At 46.2% G+C, this 22,901-nt stretch overlaps 1 protein-coding gene across 8 annotated transcripts in view; it reads right to left on the bottom strand.

Moving 5' to 3' along the window:
- Window positions 1-18,822, bottom strand: part of sulf2b (sulfatase 2b) — a 103,182-nt gene extending 84,360 nt beyond the window's left edge. For all 8 annotated transcript variants that reach the window (XM_076984652.1, XM_076984647.1, XM_076984657.1 and 5 more), the window contains exon 1: window positions 18,289-18,822. The gene's annotated coding sequence lies outside the window, so the exon portion shown is untranslated. The remainder of the gene's footprint in view (window positions 1-18,288) is intronic.
- Between the last annotated feature and the right edge of the window lie 4,079 nt (window positions 18,823-22,901).

Genomic DNA, 22,901 nt, shown 5'->3' on the forward strand with positions numbered 1-22,901 from the left:
TCTGATTAGTTCAAGCTCTCTGCACCAGGGTCTGATTGGTCCAAGCTCTCTGCACTAGGGTCTGATTGGCCCATGCTCTCTGCACCAGGGTCTGATTGGTCCGGGCTCTCTGCACCAGGGTCTGATTGGTTCGGGCTCTCTGCACCAGGGTCTGATTGGTTCGGGCTCTCTGCACCAGGGTCTGATTGGTCCAAGCTCTCTGCCCCATGGTCTGATTGGCCCAAGCTCTCTGCACCAGGGTCTGATTGGTCCATGCTCTTTGCACCAGGGTCTGATTGGTCCATGCTCTTTGCACCAGGGTCTGATTGGTCCAATCTCTGCATCAGGGTCTGATTGGTCCAAGCTCTCTGCACCGGGGTCTGATTGGTCCATGCTCTCTGCACCGGGGTCTGATTGGCCCAAGCTCTCTGCACCAGGGTCTGATTGGCCCAAGCTCTCTGCACCAGGGTCTGATTGGTCCAAGCTCTCTGCACCAGGGTCTGATTGGCCCAAGCTCTCTGCACCAGGGTCTGATTGGTCCATGCTCTTTGCACCAGGGTCTGATTGGTTCATGCTCTCTGCATCAGGGTCTGACTGGTCCAAGCTCTCTGCCCCAGGGTCTGATTGGTCCAATCTCTGCATCAGGGTCTGATTGGTCCAAGCTCTTTGCACCGGGGTCTGATTGGTCCATGCTCTCTGCAATCACTCTCACATCCTTGACACACATTGCTGCACTTCTCCTGTCATCCGCAACACCTTCACCAGCACACACACAGTTACGCCATTATTTTTAATGAAGTTTCTCCTAAAAATAACCCACGGAATGGAATGATGGATTAGCTGAGCTTCCGTGCTGGGATTTGAGAGATTAAAAGGGCATTAGTTTTTCTTTTGACTGCGGAATCTCCGGTATGGGCCAGGCTGCCCTGTCAAGTGCGCATCCCGCATGTGACTTCATTCAAGGACTAAGCCACCAATCTCCATCCCTGCCAATCACCAGGCACCTCCCATCATTCTTAACACTCCACCTAACCCGCCCTGCCAATCACCATTCTGCACCTTCCATGTCATCTGCAACACTTTACTGGTCCTTGTCAATCACCATACTGTACCACCCCTGTCACCTGAAATACCTTTTCTCTGTCAAATCACCATTCTCTGTCAAATATCGCACTGCTCGCTCCCAACGGTGGTTGGTACACCTGCTGTAATCTCATAGGCATCATGTATGAAGAAAGGCCAGAGGCTGAGGAGAACCATCATGTACATCAATCCAGTTGAGAACGCAGTGCAGCAGGAGATCACACACCCCCATCGCAATCTCAGCAGGTCCACATCAGCAAACTCCCGGGCCAGCGCTTTCATCATCACTTCATCATCACACTGACTCCTGAACCGGTGGAGAATGAATGACATTTAAATAACGCTAAATACCGCAGCACCAGGGCGTAAACACATGAAGTGAACCTGCTTCTAGAAGTAGGAGCACAGATACAGCCAATATAGTGCCAAAGAATTTTCTTTCCTTTGATTTCTCCACACTACATCAAATACGGTCCCAAGCTTCCTGCTCCTCCGACACCGCACTCGCTTACAACTCCTCATCTGATCCATGTTCCTGACTTTTGTAACACGTCTTCAACCAATCAGTCCATGTCTTTCCTCCACCCTCATTACACAGCACCTGCTTGGTTCTTTCTCAATTTTCTCCTTTGTCTACTTTCCTTTTTTTTTCTTCAGAAAATCTTGAAAATAATAAATCAACAAAATTCTGGAACCACTGTCTACATGGTAAAGTGCAGAGCTGGTGAGCAGTACAAGACTAGCATGTACATGAAGGATGCTAGTGATGCTAGTACTAGTGATGCTAGTACTAGTGATGCTAGTACTAGTGATGCGAGTACTAGTGATGCTAGTACTAGTGATGCGAGTGAGGCCACTTTCAAAGATCCACCGGCGGATAAGCTCCCAAGGGCCACCTCACACTACTTATTTTACATACACATTTACACACTATCATACATACATTTTCATATAAACGTTTACATTATACATTTTACATACACTTACACACTGTTTGCCATGTCAACTCCTCACCCTACTACTGCACCCACCTGACCCCGTAGCCCTGATCCACATCCGTACTCCGGGCCGTGAAAGCGGGGACAGTGAAGTCCACCAGTCAGTAAAGTAGAGCAAAAATCAGCACACAAATTCTCCTGGAGCAGGTTTGGGGAATCTGCTTTGGTGCAGCAGACCATTAGTGAATTCAGAGCACCACACAAAACCAAAGACACGTGTCCTGTGTGCGGACTGGGGCTGAGGGGTCACGGTTTCTCTCCAACCACCCGCGTGTCAGAATGATTATTAGGTTTATTATTAACGGGCTGTAGGCTGCCAGTCCCCCAGCTGCAGATGCAGCGGGCGGGGCCTAAAGCAGGTCACCCCATCGCCATGGAGAATGAAACAAAACAGAGCGACAGGCATACTGAACCTGAGGTTCCATTAGCAAAGCCTGCTGGGAAATCAGAATGCCTACTTTCTGGAGCATGTTGCATCCCGAGAGAGAGAGAGAGAGAGAGAGAGAGAGAGAGAGAGAGAGAGAGAGAGAGAGAGAGAGAGTCTCCAGCTGTCCATCTACTCTGCCTATATTAATCTAACTTTCAATCTCCCCTGTCTTTTTTTCCCTCTATCTTTTTTCCCTGTTCCGTCTTCTTGGACAGCACACACACACACACACACACACACACACACACACACACACACACACACACACACACACACACACACACACACACACATACACATTCAACACTCAACACTAAACAGCTCAATGCTGACCTTCCTTGACTGTAACCCTGGGATAGCTCAGAAGATTGAAACCATGTGCAGTGTGTGTGTATGTGTGTGTGTGTGTGTGTGAGTGTGAGTGTGAGTGTGTGTGTGTGTGTGTACATGTGTATGTATGTTTGTGGTGAGAGGGAGAGAGAAGGGGGGGAGAGATCTTTATCATAGGACTCTGGGGGGAATAAGGTCTTGTCTTTGTGCTGAGAGTCTGTTGACAAGAATGAAATAGTGAGAAAATTGGAAAGGTGGGAAGAGAGACACTGTGAGGAGAGAGAGAGAGAGAGAGAGAGAGAGAGAGAGAGAGAGAGAGAATGAGAGAGAGAATAAAAAGCATAATTTCTTTTCTCTCTGAGGGAATTCAACCAGACAAGTGCGATGAATGGGCGTTACCCTGAGAATGACCTGTGGAGTCACCAATGGGTCAAAGTTTGTTGATCTCTGGGCCAAGAGAAGAGATACATAAAGCTACTGAGAAATCTAGCTACAGATATAGTACAAACAGGTAAAGGCCATATCTGTGCCTGGGTGGATTATATGAATATGAGGTCGTTCATGTTCAGCAGATGGTTTGCTTCTACATGCCGACATAATCAGGACCATATATATATATATATATATATACCCACTGCTAAAGGTACCAAACATATGTACACGTTTGTTTAGGACTTTTTCATTTTGCCTGTGTGATAAAGAGAAAACCCGATCTCCTCTGAGATGGTCTTGCCAATGCCACGTTCTACCTTCACCCTCTTTCACATTTATGCTCCTTCTTCCATCATTCCTTCCCTTCTGCGCACGTCTCTCTTCTCGACATCACACAGAACCACAATTGCCACTCCCACAGTGAGTTGCCACCTCACTGAGAACTCCCCCCAGGGAAAATTTTGTTTTGGACAAATTGCTTTATTCTTCTTTAGTATGTAAAGCCGTTTCTGAGACACTTGGGAATCACACAACTTCATTGGTCGGTGGGGGAATTAAGAGTTTTAAACACACACACCCGCACACACAAAAGCTCCACAGCTACGTCCACTTTGTCAATGGTACATGTCACTCATCCAACCTCCTGCCACTCACCTGTCAGGACTTGGTTACGCCCTTAAAGGCTAATGGGAGTTCTTTTGTCAAAAAGTCAACAGTCAAAAGTGACGTGTTGGGGCTTTTGTTTTTACCGGCACCGCTTTTGCCCTGTCAGCCTGGGTCTTTGACTGCCTGTAGATTGATTTCAGGCGTCTGTCAGCCCTCCCCCCTGTCCAACAACACGATGAGAAAAAGAGAAAACTGTGCAGAGACCCATTTGCAATTCCCAATCAAAAGACCTCTGTGTTCACCCCTCCGCCTCCCTCCCTCTTTCTCTCTCTCTCCCTCTCCCTCTCTCCCCCACCGCGTCTCCCCTGTTCTGAGGGCTGAGCGGCACACTGATGTCATGGGTTTGTGCGGTGCGTTTGGACAGACAGAATGACTTTCTTGCCCTCGGCTTACACACTCTTTCTTTCCCCTGTTCCTTTCTTGTCGTCTTTTTTTCTATCCTTGTTCGCAGGCCTGCCAGTTCCCACTGCGCTGGAAGAGACATGAGAAAAAACAGACCCAATTAGCAGGGCAGGGGGCATAGCGGGGGCCAGAGAGCTGTGCCACAAACAAACACACACATTCAGAGTACATAGTCACACATGCACATCAGGCAGAGGAATGACAAGTTCATTGAGAGCCACAGGGCAGAAACCAACACAGGAGCAGCAATAAAGAGGCATGGAAGTCACAAGCTTTAGATCAGTGGTTAAATACAGTGTGGGAACGATGGATGGAACTGATGGGGACAGAGAGAGAGCAAGGATCACATCGAAACAGCACTCTATCAGTCACCCCAGTTAAGATGTCAAACCGCCAATCACAGGGATTAGCGCGAGAGACCTCATGCATATTCATCAGGCCTCTTAATGAATACGATAGATTACATTATAGCAAGGCCAGGCTAAAGCTTTTTAATGGGGTGAGCAGCAGCCCGTGAACCTTCAATAACCAGACGGACATAAAAGGTCAGCGGCGGCGGGGCCCATCCCGCCTCTCTGCAGCTGAGCGACGATGTAGTCGGAGAAGACCGCAGAGGTCTACGGAAATCTTGAAAAAAAAATGTGGTAGCGAAGTAAAAAAAAAATGAGATGAGTTAAAGGACCTGTGGGTTAAAGGACCTGTGGGTTAAAGGACCTGTGGGTTAGAGGACCTGCGCGTCTCTGGTCTGGGGAGTTTCGAGGTTGGAGCAAGAGGTCAGGGATGGGAATGACGTGCCGGCTGTTCGATTCTCGCTCTTCCCAGCACTGAGAGACATAGCAGAGATGTTGGTGGGAGACGCTGGGGAGAGACAGAACACCTCCCACCCTCCCGCATGCCTTCTCACCCTCCCTCTCTCACCTCCCCTCTCCTCCCACCTCCTACCATCCCTCCTCCAATAAACACACCACGTCGCTTTTCCGAGTCTCCCTCTTTTTTCTTCCTGCATTCATTTCATCCATTTTCTTCTCTCTCCCTCACCATCTCTCTTTCTCTCTCTCTGTAATTCTTTCTACACGGGTGAAAGTTAGCCGCTGTAGATTAAATTAAACCCCATTGAGTAGAAAGGCAGACACCACATGCCCAATGCAATATTAAAAGCGTGGCACCCACGGGAGTGTGAGTGCATGTGTACACACACACACACACACACACACACACACACACACACACCTCCCCTGGTCCCCGGATCCCACCACCCTCCATCCCCCCTGAACGGGGTAAGATGGCTGTTTGTTCCAGGGTGTCTTGGGTGTCAGCAAACAGAGCTGACCACAGAACTGCAGCCACTCTGTCTGTTCTCCTGCAGGATTCATGCCCTCCCAGAGCCGCCCTGTCTCGAAACCAACCTCCTTATCAATACAGATCATGTTTTTAATTAAAAAGAAAAGATTAATTGAAAAACATTAAATGAATTTGGATGATTATGAGTAATCCATATTTATGTTTATGTAGTATTTTAATCCACAGGAACTCATCATTTCCTCATTTCGTTTTATCCAAACATGGCCAAGCAGACGTACGGCCTCATTCCAGTGAAACAGAGTGGACATAGATATCTGAACCATACAGGCCTTATCACAGAGTTTCCCTACATGCCAAAACAACAATCCTCCAGCACTCTACCCCCCTCCGCTGGTGCCACGCCACAGGGCACGGGCGCTCTCAGGCTGCTGCCGGTCACCGTGGGGAGGGCGATCGGCTCGGAGCCGCCCTGCTGACACGCCCCCTGCTGCTCCATGCGCTCTACGCAGCCCCTATCCCATTCGAGGCTCTTTTCATCAGCGCAGTGCACTCCCCTACCTCGCCAGCCCACAGGGTGGGGGCAATTCATCCCCACTGATGCCCCACCTCCCCGGTGCGCCCGGAATTAACCCGACCCTTAATGACGAAAGGGTCATTTGTTCGGCAGAGCTGTTCGCCAAGGCACGGTTCCAGAGGTCCGAGAACCATTTATGGCGTACGGCATGCGGCGTGCGGTGTGTGACGTGCGGCGAGAAGCACGCCAACTGGAGGACTGATTAGGCTGGCGAGATTCTGGGCTTTTTTGCTAAGGTGCTGCAGAGATTGACCACAGGTCTCATGCATTAACTCCTGCACAAAGGTGCTCCTTGCCAAGAATGTGAGCCGGTGTCAGTAATTGCACCCTAGGATCTACACAGAGTTGTCTGGAGTTTGTGAGCCAATCCCACCCCAGGCCCCCCCCACCCCACCCCACGGGCTGAGGAGACGCTTCTGTCTGCGGACTGTCCGAGCGTCCTGCGTCTCGGATGAATAATTCAGCTGCTTTTGGAGCCTGGTAAGATGAGCCGATGGCACTCGGCGCCCCACAGATCAACGCCTGTCTGCGGGCTGAGTTATAAAAAGCAACAGCAAACCATTATTGCCCAGAAGCATCCCAACCTGCATTAGAAATGTATGTGTGTGTCTTTGTGTGTGTTTGTGTGTGATGTACATGTATGCATACATATTTAAGATGCTGAATGATAAATAGTTAATACCCCAGCTGTTTCTGACAGAGAGGAACACAAGACCTCTGCACTACAACATTAACAGAGCTCATACACTGTTTTGCATTAACTGGACAGATATGGACGCACCGTACTCCATAAAGAACAACACATTAATTCACACACTCACATACATGCACACACATACATCTACAACGGCATCTAAGCCTTACAAATCGCTAGCCTGGTCTCTGCCCCGTAGTCCCGAAATTGATTCCAGGAGCAACCTTGAGGCGGTCTAATTTTAATTCCAGCTGTTTTCCACAAACCCTCTTTCTCTATCTTTCTTTCTCTTTTGCTCTCTATCTGTCTCTCTCTCTCTCTCACTGTGTCTGCCAATTGATTCCAGAGGCCTTTCAAGCACCCAATTAGGGCACGCCGGACCCTTCCAGAGAAGTGATTTTAATGAATGCCTGTGTAGAGGGCTCAGCACTAATCTCCGTCTGCTTTTCTTCTTCTCCCTCCATTTCTTTTCATTCTCCCTTGTTCTGCCTCTGGGAAGCTGCAACAAATTACATCGAAGTCCAAATGAGAACCCATTGATCAATCAGTCTTGCTGCTGTATACGTGAGAGGGAGAGAGAGATAGGGAGGGAGGAAGAGAGAGGGATGGAGACAGGTGGAGGGACAGAGAGAGAGAGGGAGGGAAGGAGAAAGAGGGGTAGACAGTGAGAGAGAGGGGGAGGCGCAACACAGAAAGAAAGAGAAAGAGGGATGGAGACAGACAGAGGGGGTGGAAAAAAGAGAGAAAGAGAGAGAGAAAGAGAGGTGGAGCAAGAGAGTGCGAGAGTGTGTGAAAGAGCCAGTGTGTGAGAAAGGACTGGAAATGACTTGGGGAAAATCCAATCTCCAAGCCATGAAGCCCCAGTGACAGGGCTTATTTACACGCACAGGCCCCTCTCAGCACTCGCACAAAGCAGGGTCACGCTGAAGAAATGAGAAAGGGACGGAGGGATGGAGGGAAGGGGAAAGAAAACAAATGAGCAGAGCAAGGAGATAACAAGGAGAGGCTGCTTTGAGACGGCTTCCATGTGACCTGCACAATTCATGTACTCCTTAATATGAGGGTTCTTAAGGGCTTCTGCGATTTCAACAAAGAGAGGATCTAATGGCCCCTAAATGTGTCCCATAGACTTCTCTACCATAACCAGCTCAATACTGTGATCTGAGGCACAAGAACCATGCTGAAGAAAGGCCTAGCAATGGTCATTTTTGGAGCCACATATTAAAGAAAGTGGCAACCTGGAACATCTAACATCTGTTTCTCTGTACCGTGTGGTGCCCCAGTAAATAAAACATGCTGCCATGTTGTAAAACACATGACAGAAAAGTTTAGTTTCCTGAGTTTGGAATTTCAGAATATTTTGGTGTTGGTTCTTTTTTCTCAACCTCCATGAAAGGGTTCTAAATTTCTGCCTGACATCACAGGGTTTTTTGGCATCAGCTGCCCTTCAGAGTGATAAAGAACCTCTTAATAGACACACACACACACACACACACACACACACACACACACACACACACACACACACACACACACATGCACAAACACACTTCATTTCCTTTAATCACTGGTATATACCTAATTGATTAGCTAAGGTCAGTTTTTCTATGTTCTGTACACTAACTTATAAACAAGCTGTAATGTCAAATCCCAGCATATAAATAATAATGTAATTTTGCATTTAAAATGAACAGCCCTACTGTATTTAATGTCCCCAGTTTCACTCTCAGATCTGTGATGTAAACTTGAAGACCTTCATGGAGTTTGTTCATTTTTACTTTTTCAGGGGTATGTATTTGCACTGCCTCCTGTAGTTTCAGAGAATACTGCAAGGATATTTGCTACTGCTATAAATACAAACATGCTTCTGTCAGATTGGCGCACATTCTGTACAGGCCTGCACACATCTACGCCATGAAAGTATAACTCCAGCTTTAGACTTTCAGCACTGAGGGTTGTGTGAACACTGACGGACAGGACACGCAGTCTCTATGATGAGCATTTTTTCTTCACGGTGTGGCGATATCCTCCTTTTCTATAGGAGGCAGTGGATAAAAAGTAGTTTTAAACTGCACAAAGCGGTACCGTGGAAACACCTAATATGTCTTGTTGGAGAAAGACTACATTTAAGAGGCGGGTGGTGCGGGGGGGTGTTCTGTTTGAGTTAAGTGTGTTATTAAGCGTGTTATTGTGATTTTATTAAACATGTGCAAATCTAATGTTGACAACTTCAAAGCAGAAGAAAGCCTAACCTGCCCTCTGTGATCTTCGGACTCTATGTTGGCAGCCAGGAAACTATTGCACTGAGTATGTCCTTTCATTTGGCATGCCATGTCTCACTCCAGCCCTGTCAACCTGTCTGAGAGACTTGGTTGTCATACTGAGAATTTTAGCCTCTGGAAGTACTCAACAGAGTGTTGCTGTAAGCTATAACCCACCACCAGCCCCTGTCTTCAAAATTCTCCTTTTCTTCACTTGACGTTCGCGTCACCACAAAGTTGCAAAAGAAATACACATACGCGCGGCACTGCGATTGACAGCGGCACAGAAAACGTGCGCGGGGGGCGTGTCCCTGTCTGTGACGTCATTTGGCCAAGGCCCGTCCCGCCCCTTGCAGCGATACAAATTTAAACCGGGGTTCAGGAGTTTAGCAAGACGAGCAACAACGGGTTGGAGTGACACCTCGTGAGCTGTATAAGACGTTTGCCGCAAGCAAGTGCGAAGATCTATGCTCTTTTGTGTGTGAGCCTATTCTCTGTTACTGTATGAACATGGCGAAAGGGAAATATTGGAAAGGTTTCACTACCGCCTGACGATACAAACTGCAGCGGTGTGAGATCACATCTGTCAACTTGGAACATACGCTTTTGTCATTTAGTACCCCGCGCGTATCTGAACAGTGTAACAGAGATGCATTCATTCTGAACGAACGTAATTGTAAGAAAATGTATGAGCGTTAAACACTACGTTAGCCATAACCTTAACAATTCGAAAAAGTTTCCACAAGTTGAGTAGCGAGTCCATCAGCCGGCTTTAACAAAATGTACACAAGCGACAAATGAAACTAATGTTTAATCCAAATAAACAGAAAACAGTTGTAGCACAAATATATTTTAAACCACAATTCGGAGTTCACATTTCTTGTATTCATTGCCAACAGACTTAACCAATGCACTCATAAAACCTTTCGTGAACCTCTTAGCTAATTTCTTTTCAGCGAACGCGCGTGCCCGATGACGTCATTACTTAAAGGGACCCCGAACTCGCGCGCGACACCCGGAGCGCATTCTTACTGCTCCTTTCAAAGCAAAACTACGCCCACGTTGCGCAGTAACGGAATACATACCGGTGTTACGTAATTAAGACAGCAAAAAGGTTTTGTGTTACTTTCCGAAATAAACAAATTAGATCACACAGGTACATGTAAAAAATATAGAGATTACTATTAGGATCACTTACGTTTTTTTGCTTTTTAACTTTTTAATGATGCTCATCAAGTGAGCGGTTCCCATGACTGACGCCGCATTGCAACATCATCAGCTTTGAATGTAGCCTGCGTTTATTTAAAAGTTTAAACATTTGAGGCATGCGGTGTGTTCTTACCCAGGGGGCGTTTGGGGTCTTTCACTTTATTCCCTTGCAGTATGTGACTGGAAACAGATGTGTAGGCATATTTGTGAGATCATTCTTGTGACATTCATGCCTTTGTTTGCCTTCATTAACGCACATGTTACAATTTGCTGATCAGGGACACGTGTTTTATTTATTTCATGAGATTTGTTTGTTGTGAATACAGGATTTGTTTTTATACAGTAGTTGTTTTTTATGCCTATATAGGTATACGTTGTGTAGATAAATACGTTTTCTTTTGTGACTAGGGATCAAACAATCATTGGCGCATATTTTTTCCTGCACTTTTTGTCACACCATCATTATCTTTTTTGCAGCTGTAGTGAAGAGCTGAAAGACGGAAGTGAAAAGGCTGAATTATAATCTGCCCTTCAAAACACTCCCCTCCTCAATCTCATTTGAAAACATACTAGTTTGTGATGGTCTATGGAAAACTTTTCATCACTATATCCCAGTTTTTTTTTTTTGTAGTCAGTAATCATTTTCAGAATACGTTTGTAAATTAATCCATCCAAATTGGCATTACAGTGGGGTGTGGATCAACGTGTTTGGTAATCATAGTTATGATACTGCCTGCCAGTTGATCTATATAATTATAACAGTTACAGGACTGACGTCTTTATCTCAATATAATTAGCTGTCTACATGCAATGACTCAAAACAGGTACACAGATTGGGGTGGATATTAAATCTAACAATACGCAAGCCTTTTTCAGTACAGCAAAACAACATGAGACAAGCTACACTATTTCTGCCATGTGTTTATATGTGTGTGTTTAAAAAGAGTGAACCCTCAGAGGGGAAAACAAGTACAAAAGCCTACAATGAGCAAACATACTCAATGACAAATGTGACCTCTGCCCAAATGCACAGTAGTAAACAGCATGAAATATACACACATGTACGCACATTGTACACACACAAACACACACACACACACACACACACACACACACACACACACACACACACACACACACTTCTGCCCCCCAGCGCCTTATTTACCCTCCATCAATTATTGAAGTCTATTCAACATCTATCCAACATTTATCATCATTTATTTATGCTTAGTGTGACACTTCCTGTTGAGTTTTCAATTGCATGTGGTCCCAGTGGAGGTGTGTTTGTGCGGTGTGTGAGTGTTGAGGTCTGACACTACTCCACTCACAGGCATGTTCCTCTTACTACGATCTGCCTCTTCCAAGGACACATCAGACACAAACTGCGTACCCTCTGGGACCTCCGCAATTCACATTTTAAACTTATACAATAACTAATAACCTGCTTTGCCAATGTATCTTAATTCAGATTTGTCATATAGCATTAATATTACACGGTCAGTGATGATCTCATTCAGGACCGGGTTAATTTAGCCACATCTCCCATGGCTGTTCAGTTTAACTGCTAAAGTTGGGCAATTTAAGCAGTTTGACCAACAGCAATACTTATAATGTCAACTAAATTAAGCAGGCAAGCTTATTAAGCAGAAAGCTAAATTGCTACGGGGGATATGTCAATTATTATATTGAGCATTTAGTGAGATCGGGTTATTGCTCCCAAGGAGCAGCACTGCTGGGAAACGTAACAGATTGGACATGGGTCCTGGGAGAGGATTATAACTGGGAGAGAGGTATAACGGAGGTCTCCTCCAGTGCGTTCACATGTGAACGAACCCAGTGACCCTTATCAGATTAAGCATGCATGGAGCCGAGTTATGTCTGGCTTATCTCGGTGAAGCCAGCATTACGTTGGGAGAGCCCAGCTCCGGCCAAGTTCAAGAGGAGAGAGCACGAGAAAAAAGTGAGAAGAGGGGAGAATAAAGAAGAAGTGGGAGCAGCGAGGCGAGAAATGAGAGAGCTCAGGTTGGCTCGACGTGGTGGCGCCCAGCCATAGAGCGCTGGAGGTAGGGAGAAGGAGCACTGGATGAAGCAAACTTGCCTTTTCTCATCTTAGTCTCACTGTCCTTCAACTTCACTCTCCCCTGTTCTCCCTCCCATGCTCCTTAGCCTACCCCAATACACTAATAGTGTACTAACAGTGTGAGCGTGGTCATGAAGCATATATTTAAGCTGACAAACATTTGTAGAAGTTTTATCCTTATACATTATATGGTAACACTCATATGCATATGCACACAGGGGACAGTTCTGTCATCATTGACACACATGTATACACATTTGGGTGTGTGTGTGTGTGTGTGTGTGTGTGTGTGTGTGTGTGTGTGTGTGTGTGTGTGTGTGTGTGTGTGTGTGTGTGTGTGTGTGTGTGTGTGTGTGTGAGAGAGATACTCTGGGACTCTGGCTTGCATTCCTGTAGCTCTGTCTGAAAGTGTCTCTGTGATTGGTGGCTGAAGGCCAAGTCCTGAGACATAGACCATACTGAAAATGTTTATGTTGGCCTGTTAATAAGAACCCTGCTGTCCTCTCACAGAGCGAGAGAGAGGGCAAGAAGTTCAGACAGGCAACATTTCCACCACAAACAGAATTAAAATCCAATTCAAAATAGAGGTCATTTCAGATTAGTTCCTCTTGAAAGCCTGAAGTATCTACTGTTTAGTTCAAATGAGAATATGTGCAGTACACACACACACACACACACACACACACACAGACACACACACACACACACACACACACACACACACACAGTTTCCATTGCATGTGTTCATTGTGTCTTTGTGCAGCAGATCGTGTCAAAAAGCGTTTTTTTGTTGAAGAGAAAGGCAGAGCAGGTGTCCATGCCAGTAAGCCTCGTCAATAAAACACTTTGACTCTGCCCTCCTCTTCTGATATCATCCTTCCTCTGTTTTCATTTTCTGTATTCATCATGTCCACCTTATCACCAAATGTAATATCTGATTATTTGACAGCAATCTTGTAAATTACAGCAGTGGGATATTGATAAACCTGTAATTGCAGGTATGAATCAATGTGCAAATGTTCTGTGGGTCTGTTTGTATTGTATGCCTCAGATTAGCGATGGTTTACATCATGTACCGTCACTCTTGAATGAAAAGTATTAATGACCTTATTCATCGTACTTAATCATCGTACTTTCCCTGCCTGTGTAGGTGTGTTTAACTGACCACATTTTCTTCAATACATCAAAGTGAGGAACAAGCAAGAAGCTGAGAGGATGATGTACTGGAACCAAGCACACACACACACACACACCACACACACCTCCCCACCTTCATGCAGGGGAACTGCAGTGTGTCTGTGTGTAACAGAGTCTGTGAAAACATGACAGCCATCACAGTGATCTCTCTTTAGTCTCCTTGGTCCTGTGCAATATCCCCTCCTCCTGATTTTTCCAGTGTGAAGCATTTCTGTGATTGAGAAATTAACTGGTGAGAGTGTGAGAAAAAGAGAGCAAGCGTGACTGTGTGTGTGTGTGTGTGTATGTGTGTGTGTGAGTGTATGTGTGTTTGTGTGCCTGCGTGCGTGCGTGTACAAATACATAAATATTTTCAGGTATATCATCTTTCAACCTTTATCGCTCCTTTTAAGCCCCATGCGTGGACGAAACAGGTTTTGCAACATATCTCATCGTTTCAAGTCAAGAACCTGTGGGTGGCCCCAGGACCAAGCCCTGGCGGGATTAAGAGGGCATATCTCAACCAGCCCACACACCACCACATTACGATGAAGCACTTACGGAACAAACACAAACACACACGAGCTCCTGCTGATTAGCAAACGTGCTATTAGGAAGGGTGAAGGGGAGCTGAATGGGATGAGTGAGCTCCCTGCTGTTCTGTCGCGGTCGTCCACGCGAGCACGGACCTAGCGATGGGAAGAGGGGCAAACGGGCCTTTCTCCCCGCGCTGAAGATTTTGTTTGCACCCAACAAAGCTGCGAGGGCGAGAAAGCTGCCGGCCGCCAAATCCAGGAAGCCGTCTTCCTCCTCGGAAGTCCAAATCCCAGATCAGGCCCGATCTGTTCCAGCTGGGTGACCCCGAGAGTCGACAGCGAACGAAGGTCCTGCTGTGAATCAGGGAAGGGGGGTGGGAGATGTAGCAGGACCCATATAAAGGGGTCTTTAGTTTGCGCTGCACCATTAGATAATGCCGTACACGCAGAGTCATGATCTATTCAGTACAGTGCTGAAAAGCTGTCACGGTTTACATAAAACGCCATCCTACACATCCTGTTAAGTCATCTATGTCATTCAGATATGACCACATCTAATCTCTTCCGGTTTTCTCAGCACTGTCTGTTTAGATCATACAATGTCTGGAGGATCAGGAACCCCAGAGTAATCCAAGATGAAAAGTCTATCCAAAGTTGTTGAGGTCATGCAGTCACCTTCACCACAGACATAAGTGCCTGATTACACTGCTACTGCTTAACAGCAGGCACAACCACACTCTACAACCGGGACGTGAAACCACTGCAGTGGTCCAGCAGATGTGTCCTAAAACCTGCGAGGAGTGTTAAGGAGCTCACACTCCTTCATTAGAGATGGCTGGCAGACCCAGCGGCTGTTTGACCTTTGGAGTAGGAACCTCTGAGCTGACTTCACACGTTGCTACGGCACAAGCTTAAGGCTTAATGACTGTCAAAAGGTTCCCAATGGCGAGATTTATGCAACTACCCGGCTTGGGCCTTTAGCCTTGGGGGTTAAAGACAGCAGATTAGAGCTGGGTGTGTGGCTGACTGGATGGATGATGGATGGATGGATGGATGGATGGATGGATGGATGGATGGATGGATGGATGGATGGATGGATGGATGGAAGAATGGATGGATGGATGGATGGATGGATGGATGGATGGATGGATGGATGGAGTGAAAATGGGACCCGTGTTTCGAGTGCAAATCAAGCAGAGCAAAAGTCTCACAGCCACAGAAAGTGAGGCCATGAGAACTCTGGCCCAACCTCGGCCCTCTGGATCCTCTCTAGGAACTGGGGAACCTTTCAAGGTGCATCACATGACCTCACAGTTATAATACATGCAAGCTGCATCCCTGTGGGAGAACGTTTGATACAGCATTACACACCAGTCCAGGCCTTAGCTGTGCACCACAGCTTTATCATTCTCGAATAAATACACCCCCCCCCCAAATATATATATATATATATATATATATATATATATATATATATATATATATATATATATATATATATATATATATGAAGGTGTTTAAGAGTTCCTAATGCAACACCCTGACCTTTAACCTGGCAGACTGTTCATAGGAGCTCAGCCTAGTGAAGTGGAACAGAGAGCGAAGCTCGTTTATCAACCCAAACCCACTACTCCATTCTGAACTTTACTTATTGCACCTGTGCAGAAACACACACAAACACAACACCCACACACATCTGAAAAAAAGCCTGGCATGCTTCATCAAAATAGGAATCTGAAATATAAAGTAGAACACCCATATGAAAAATAACAATTGTTTCACGTCCATCTCCTGGTGATGGTCTAAGGACCACTGTAGACCAATACTGCACTGTAGGTCTGCACTGTAGGTCTGCACTGAAAGGAAAAAAAATGCTGTCGCTATTCTTGCAGTCTCTGCATATATGTGTGTGTCAGTCTATTACAACATGTTGAACACAAGTTTCTGCAATGAAGTTATGAAGCAGGCTGCAGCCTCCCAAATATGTGTGGTCATTTAAGGAGTGTGTGTGTGTGTGTGTGTGTGTGTGTGTGTGTGTGTGTGTGTGTGTGTGTGTGTGTGTGTGTGTGTGTTCACGCGCGCACGAGAGAGAGCGGGTGTAAGAGAGAGGGAGACGCAGGGAGAGTCCATTTTGAAACAGAAGATGTTAATGATTCAGGAAAGCTATTGCTGGGAGCCAGAATGGCTGCTGTGTGTCCCTGACATGAGCTCATGCTCTGGCCTCCCCTCCAGTGCCCAGACCTGTTCTCCTTCCTCTGAATTCTCCCCGCGAGCATGCGCAGAGGACAGGAGCAGCAGAGACACAACGGGAGACAGTCCAGAGCAACGGAAGACTCTCTGGGAGAGGAGTGAGACGCTCCTTCCGTCCGTCTAAATTTTCCATTACCGTTGCACAATTTCAGGAAAGGAAGTTTGCAACAGCTACTTGTTTATTAAATGAAAGACTGGATAGACTCATCTCCCAGACTGATAGACTGTCCTCTATTTGAACGTCTGTCCTCTCAAGCACCACAGGTGTAAAACAAACTCGACTCTTGGCTTGTGATCGGATTTGGCGCCCAAGACTACCGCCAAAGAGCAGGCCGACCTGGAGCAGCTCTGTTGGGCCAACCGTGTAGAACAGGCGCTCAGGTCTTCCAGCGCACATGCAGCAGAAAACCGGCCGCTTGTGCCCTCTTCATGAATGGAGCCGATTCACACCGGCGACCTTGAATCGGGATCCATAAGAGGCCGACCTCATTTCAGTTTAACTGGGCAGCCTGAAGTCTTTCATATGAATTTATCCTGGCCGTAAAGCATTGTTTGCTGGTGGAACTCGGCGAGTTCCATCTTTTAGAGAGATGTGAGCTTTCGTCCCTGGTTTTGGGCTTGCTCTCTCTGTTTGAGTGACTGGGAAGTCTGAATTCCCACCCCTGCAGTGTTCTGCCAGTGTTACATCTCATGAATATTTAATGTCCCGCCCACACATTCCTTGTGCAAGTGGAAAACAGCAGAATAAAAACAACAAACGCTGGCCACAGTCTGGCTGTAACCAATAAAGATGGTTCAAAGTCTCAAGCATTTGTGCATGTGTGCAAAGAAGATTACAACAGGGCTTTTTTAAAGGTAGTAAGCTCTTTTTCTCTTTTAAGGTAGACCATAGCAAGTGGTCACTACCACCAAAACCTAAGGTGCCCCCCAAACCACTCATCCATATCATGGGAATTTATTGAGCAAATGTAAACATCAATCTGACCATTGCAGACAAACTACTGTAAGCTTCCCAAAGTAAACATGCCACTCAAATGACCATGCCAAGGTAAATATAAATACCAAACCTCTCAGGACTCACACACACACACACACACTGCATCAATGAGAGCTTGTTAGCTGACCAGGGTAATGCCAGAGTATAACTGTACTTATCTACTTTATACTATTTCTAAAGCAACTTCAGTGTCTGTATGGAAATATAGGGCCATACATCACAAACATGTTAATATCATCAATTTTGTCAATGTTCTATTTTGCAAGATTTCCGTTTTGCCTCTTTGAAACATGTTTATCTTTTCTGTATCTTGATATAAAAGATAGACATCACCAGATACACATCAACAGAGACATAATCCATTTCCACTTTCCGAATGTGAGTGAAGCATTTGTTCAGTTTTGTTTAAGAGCAATAGAACATCTCAAACCCAAATTTCCCTCACTCGTCTTAACCACTGTAACAGAAGAATCGTCCAATCTCTCAGCAAAAGACACATCTTTAAAGTCAACCCCTAAAACCACGTACTTTCACACACACATCCCTCAAACACACACACACACACGCACACACACACACACACACACACACACATACATACACACATACATACATTCAGATAAGCAAAAGTGGTTGAACAAGTGCAGTTGCTATAAAAGAAAGACAGAATAAGAGGAACAGGAAGATGGGGGGGTGGGGGGGGGGGGGGGGGGGTTTACCCATGAGAACAAACCACTGGAGAAGAGGGCACTTGCCATGTTACACTGACTGTCTGGAACTGACACTTGTACACTCCATCACAGGAGCAAGTGCAAGAGAGAGAGAGAGCGAGCGAGAGAGAGAGAGAGAGAGAGAGAGAGAGAGGAAAGCAGATCATGTCACATGATCCTACCTCACACGACGCGGGCTGCAGGTCCTGTGGTTACAGTGGGATCTGTTGGAGAATGAGCAGGTGCTGTTTTACAACCCGCTCCGCTCCCTGGCGCTGGAGCTCCCCGGAGTAGCCGGCTGAGGAGGGCTCGCGCAGCGGGGGTCAGCGCTCCAGCCTGGCCGCGCTCCTCCTGTGTCTCCCCCTCCGCGCTTGTCTACTTAAAGCCAACGCCGGCGCGCGGGACGCCTGTCTGTGTGGCACCGGATGACCGGGTGAGGAGGAGAGTTTGCAAAGAGTTGAACAGAAGAAGAAGCAGTTCTCAGCAATTTCAGTTCCATAAACTACACCACACTCCTCTCTCACTGTCTCTCTGTATCCTTCTCTCACTCTCTCTCTGTCGTTCTCCCTCTCTCTCTCGTTCTCTCTCTCTCTCTCTCGGAATTTCGGACAGGAAAATCTGAGCGTGCGCTAGGCAGAGAGGGCTGGCTGGGTCGGGACGGCGAGGGCCATCTGTTGAAACACGCCTGCTTTTCTTTGCTTTTCTTGCTCGCTCACTCGAGCCCCAGAGTGTGTGTGTGTGTGTGTGGGGGGGGGGGGGGGGGGGGGGGGGTGTTGGGTTGTACTTGCTGCCAGTGCCCAATCTGAACACACAATACACACTCTCAGAGCACCACAGGCGGAGCCTAGAGAGACAGAGGCAGACAGAGCAAGAGAGAGAGAGAGAGAGAGAGAGGGGGGAGGGGAGGGAGGGACGGAGGAAAAGCTTGAAACTTGTCTGCAATATTAATAGCTGTTCATGTGGCATCTAGGCCTGTGTTAGGCTCAGGGGTGACGATACAGAATTACTGCTTAGAGAAGGGCACGTAAAGGCAGGAACATACAACAAACCGAAAGAGACAAACCCAATGAACGATGACTCAGAATATACACTGAGAATGTAATGCTCACACATGCATACACACGTGCACAAGCAAACACTCACAAGTCATTGCACACAGTCCTGAAACCCACCAGGGCTATGTGTGTCCTGGCAGACTCTTCTACAAGCAGCGTTTACCTCTCCTCTCCCTCTACAGGTCTGTTGCTCTGGTGTGTGTGTGTGTGTGTGTGTGTGTGTGTGTGTGTGTGTGTGTGTGTGTGTGTGTGTGTGTGTGTGTGTGTGTGTGTGTGTGTGTGTGTGTGTGTGTGTTGGCTGTAGGCCCCCAGGCACCCTGCCCCTCCCACTCTGAGTAAAAGCACCATGGGAAAAAGTTCTCACCAGCTGACACATACACACACGCACATAGCCTGACACTCTGAATCCTCTCAGACTTTATATTCCGTGTGTCTGTATGCGTGTGAGTTTGAGAGGGTATATTTTAATGGGGGGGTTATATTATTTATTGCATTAAAGTGCTTATTATTATTGTATCAAATATTCTTACACCTATATCTAAATAAACCTTTTACAACCTGTATTAACCTTTAATCTTGATATCAGTAACCCACCAGCAAATGTTAGTTTAAGACTTTTTTTTAAACAAAGACTGCATCACGTAGGCATATATATATATATATATATATATATATATATATATATATTTATGTGTGTGTGTGTGTGTGTGTGTGTGTGTGTGTGTGTGTGTGTGTGTGTGTGTGTGTGTCATTGAAAAAATCTAAGAAGTCAATAAAATGTAAAAACGAGACTCTCTTTGTATGAGAAATGGAAAAAAAGTGTGCGAGTGTGAGAAAGAATGCATGATGCACGCTGTATGTCTAGGAGTCAAGAGGTTAGCGGCGGCCTGCTCTTGTGTTTCCAGCACGGCTAAGCCTGGAATAAAACATGAAGGATCCCAGTTGTCAGGGGAGAGAAGTGTGGTGAGAGAGAGAGAGAGAGGGGAAAAAAACAAGCCCAGAGACGGTGATAGCGGAAGCTAACAGTCCCGTCACCGTGCAGATAAAGGTGGAGAAGGTGGTGCTGGGAAGAAGCATGTTTTTGTGTGCCTATAACCCCTCTGTCAAGAGTGGGGGGGCTGTAGACTGCACAGTGTAAGCTAGGGCTGGGAGGCATTTGAGTTTGAACATCAAACTTCAAAAATAAATAAATAAACAAGTCCCTCGAAGTTCCAAGCAGTGACTTGTACCCATTCAGCCCATGAACGTTGAGGAGGAGAAGGAAAGATGAATTGGTAAAAACAGCTGGTGGATGGAGGGATGAATAGGTCAGGTGTAAACAGGTGGATGGAGGGATGAAAAGGATAAACTGGTGAACAGAGGGATAAACAGGCTAGGGATGATCTGGTAAACTGATGAATGGAGGAATAAACAGGTCAGAAGTAATCACAAGGTGCCACGCAGTTTGAAGTCTCCCACTGTAAGCTTCTCACACATCTCCAGAGAATTCTTCCACATTCCAGCTAAATCATTTCCTTTGCTTTTGCAGTCAGATGGTGCCTAAGCCACAGAGCTCGATGAAGCCTATCAAATGATGTAAAAGATAAACAAACAACCAAAAAAAATTTAATTAAATGAAACTCCCAAAAATTGGAGATTTGTTCTCCAAATAGGATGATCTGTAAAAGAATCCGGTTCCTCCCACTACCTGCCTCACTGAACGGGTCTGCACTCTTAGAAACTAAACTGCACTCCATCCGTGGCTTCATGCAGCTAAACTGATGCACGATTGTGTCTCTCATTGCAAGTAATTCACCTGGGCAAAAAGTGCCAGTCATTTATTTCTAAATGTAAGGTGTGAGGGGAAGATTCCATTTGCAAAACGCATCTGGATTTTTAATCACTAGCCAGTCCTGTTCCCAATTCAAAGCACGGGACTGGGAGGGTGAGACTCCTACGTACCCTGCTGAGTTCATCATGCTGATTTCCTTAACAAGACCTTGTGGGAACGTATTAGAGATGTAGTTTTGGGTTTCTCTCCATTCTCGCACGAAGGCACGACGAGGCACGTAGCAGTGAAACATAAGCGTTTAATAACACACGGTGGGGTCCAGCGCGGATAGCGCACAGCACTCTGACATGCAATACAAATGGCACGAACTTCAGACAAAGACGAGCACGAGACATCGCACGAACGCACGTTAAATAGACGAACTACACAATCCCCAGTGATCCCGAGACGAACCACAGGTGAGACCAATGAACACGCTCACACGCCCAAAAGGAGGGGTCTGGAGCTGATCCGTGACACTCGGCCTACACTCCAAACATCATATAGAGAAAAAAATGTGTTTACATATCTCTTCCTTTAAACAAACTTTTACCCGCAAATTCAAATAAATGTCAGGACAGGCTTGTAATAATGCAGCTATAACACTTTTATCTTATTAGATAAAAGTCTAATATTAGACATTAGATGGACTGCCAACGCTTCCAATAAACAAATGACCTTTGACCTTGTAGGCCCACCAGACCATCCCTCTATGTACCATGATGTATCGGTCTTCCCTTGCCCCCAAAAGCATTGTGGGACAGATAAGGGAGGTGGCGGACACCCCCATGGTGTTAGCCCAGTGGACCAGAACTGTGTCTTTAGAGCATGGTCAGTTCCATTCGTTATCTGGCCCCTAAGTCTACTAAACCCTTCTCCACTACCTCCCTCCCACTGCGACCTGCCCTCTGCAGCCCAACCTGTGCTAATAGTAGACTAATCATAATAAATGGCTCTTCTGCACTCTAATACAGGTTCAGGCCTGGTTGCTCCAGGCAGGGGAGCGTTCTCTCTGGAACCCACTGCAGCCATAATGAAGAACTATAATCACGCCAGAAGAATCACTCAACAAATTACCAGGCTGAACAAGGTGAAGCTACACTAGCCCCAATGGGGCTTTGTCCTTAGAACGAGACTGTAGGGGACCCTTAAACCAGCTAGCTGGATTTATGTGTATGTGCATAACTGCTCAGCATATAAGAGCGCTTTTATCACTGTGTGTGTGTGTGTGTGTGTGTGTGTGTGTGTGTGTGTGTGTGTGTGGTGTGTGTGTGTGTGTGTGTGTGTGTGTGTGTGTGTTTGTGTGTGTGTGTACTCTAATGTAGGAAAACTACATTATTCTAATGTCAATGTAGTGAGACTGTGTGCAATGTTGGGGAAAACTGAGAAATTTCAATGTGTGTGTGTGTGTGTGTGTGTGTGTGTGTGTGTGTGTGTGTGTGTGTGTGTGTGTGTGTGTGTGTGTGTGTGTGTGTGTGTGTGTGTGTGCGTGTGTGTGTGTGTGTGCTTGCATGCACAAATGTTCTTGTATCAAGTTGTATTACAACACCTTGACATTATTAGATTGGATTAGGATAGATGTTACTGATAGGCCTGAAGCCTCTTTTTGGCAAAGGTCCACTAATTAGTCTGAGTAATATTAATCCTATCATTAATATAGCAACTCTCAGGACAGTCAGTCACTTTACTGCTAGCTTGAACCAAAGGAATAGCACTGCGTTTCACTTTTTGACACTTCCTGCCTCCAGGGTTTTTTGTCATTCATTCACTGCTTTGGGGGAACACTATTTGGCAACTGGAATGCTGATGACATAATAAGAGTCCCTGCGATTATGGTTGTACCCCTTTCTTTGGAACACCACGATATGTGTCAGCACTATAAATGTTGAAAGTGAGTGGAAATACCACAAAAGAAAGACACACCAGGATA

The sequence above is a fragment of the Brachyhypopomus gauderio genome, chromosome 21 (assembly GCF_052324685.1).
Source record: "Brachyhypopomus gauderio isolate BG-103 chromosome 21, BGAUD_0.2, whole genome shotgun sequence".
Taxonomy (NCBI): Eukaryota; Metazoa; Chordata; class Actinopteri; order Gymnotiformes; family Hypopomidae; genus Brachyhypopomus; species Brachyhypopomus gauderio.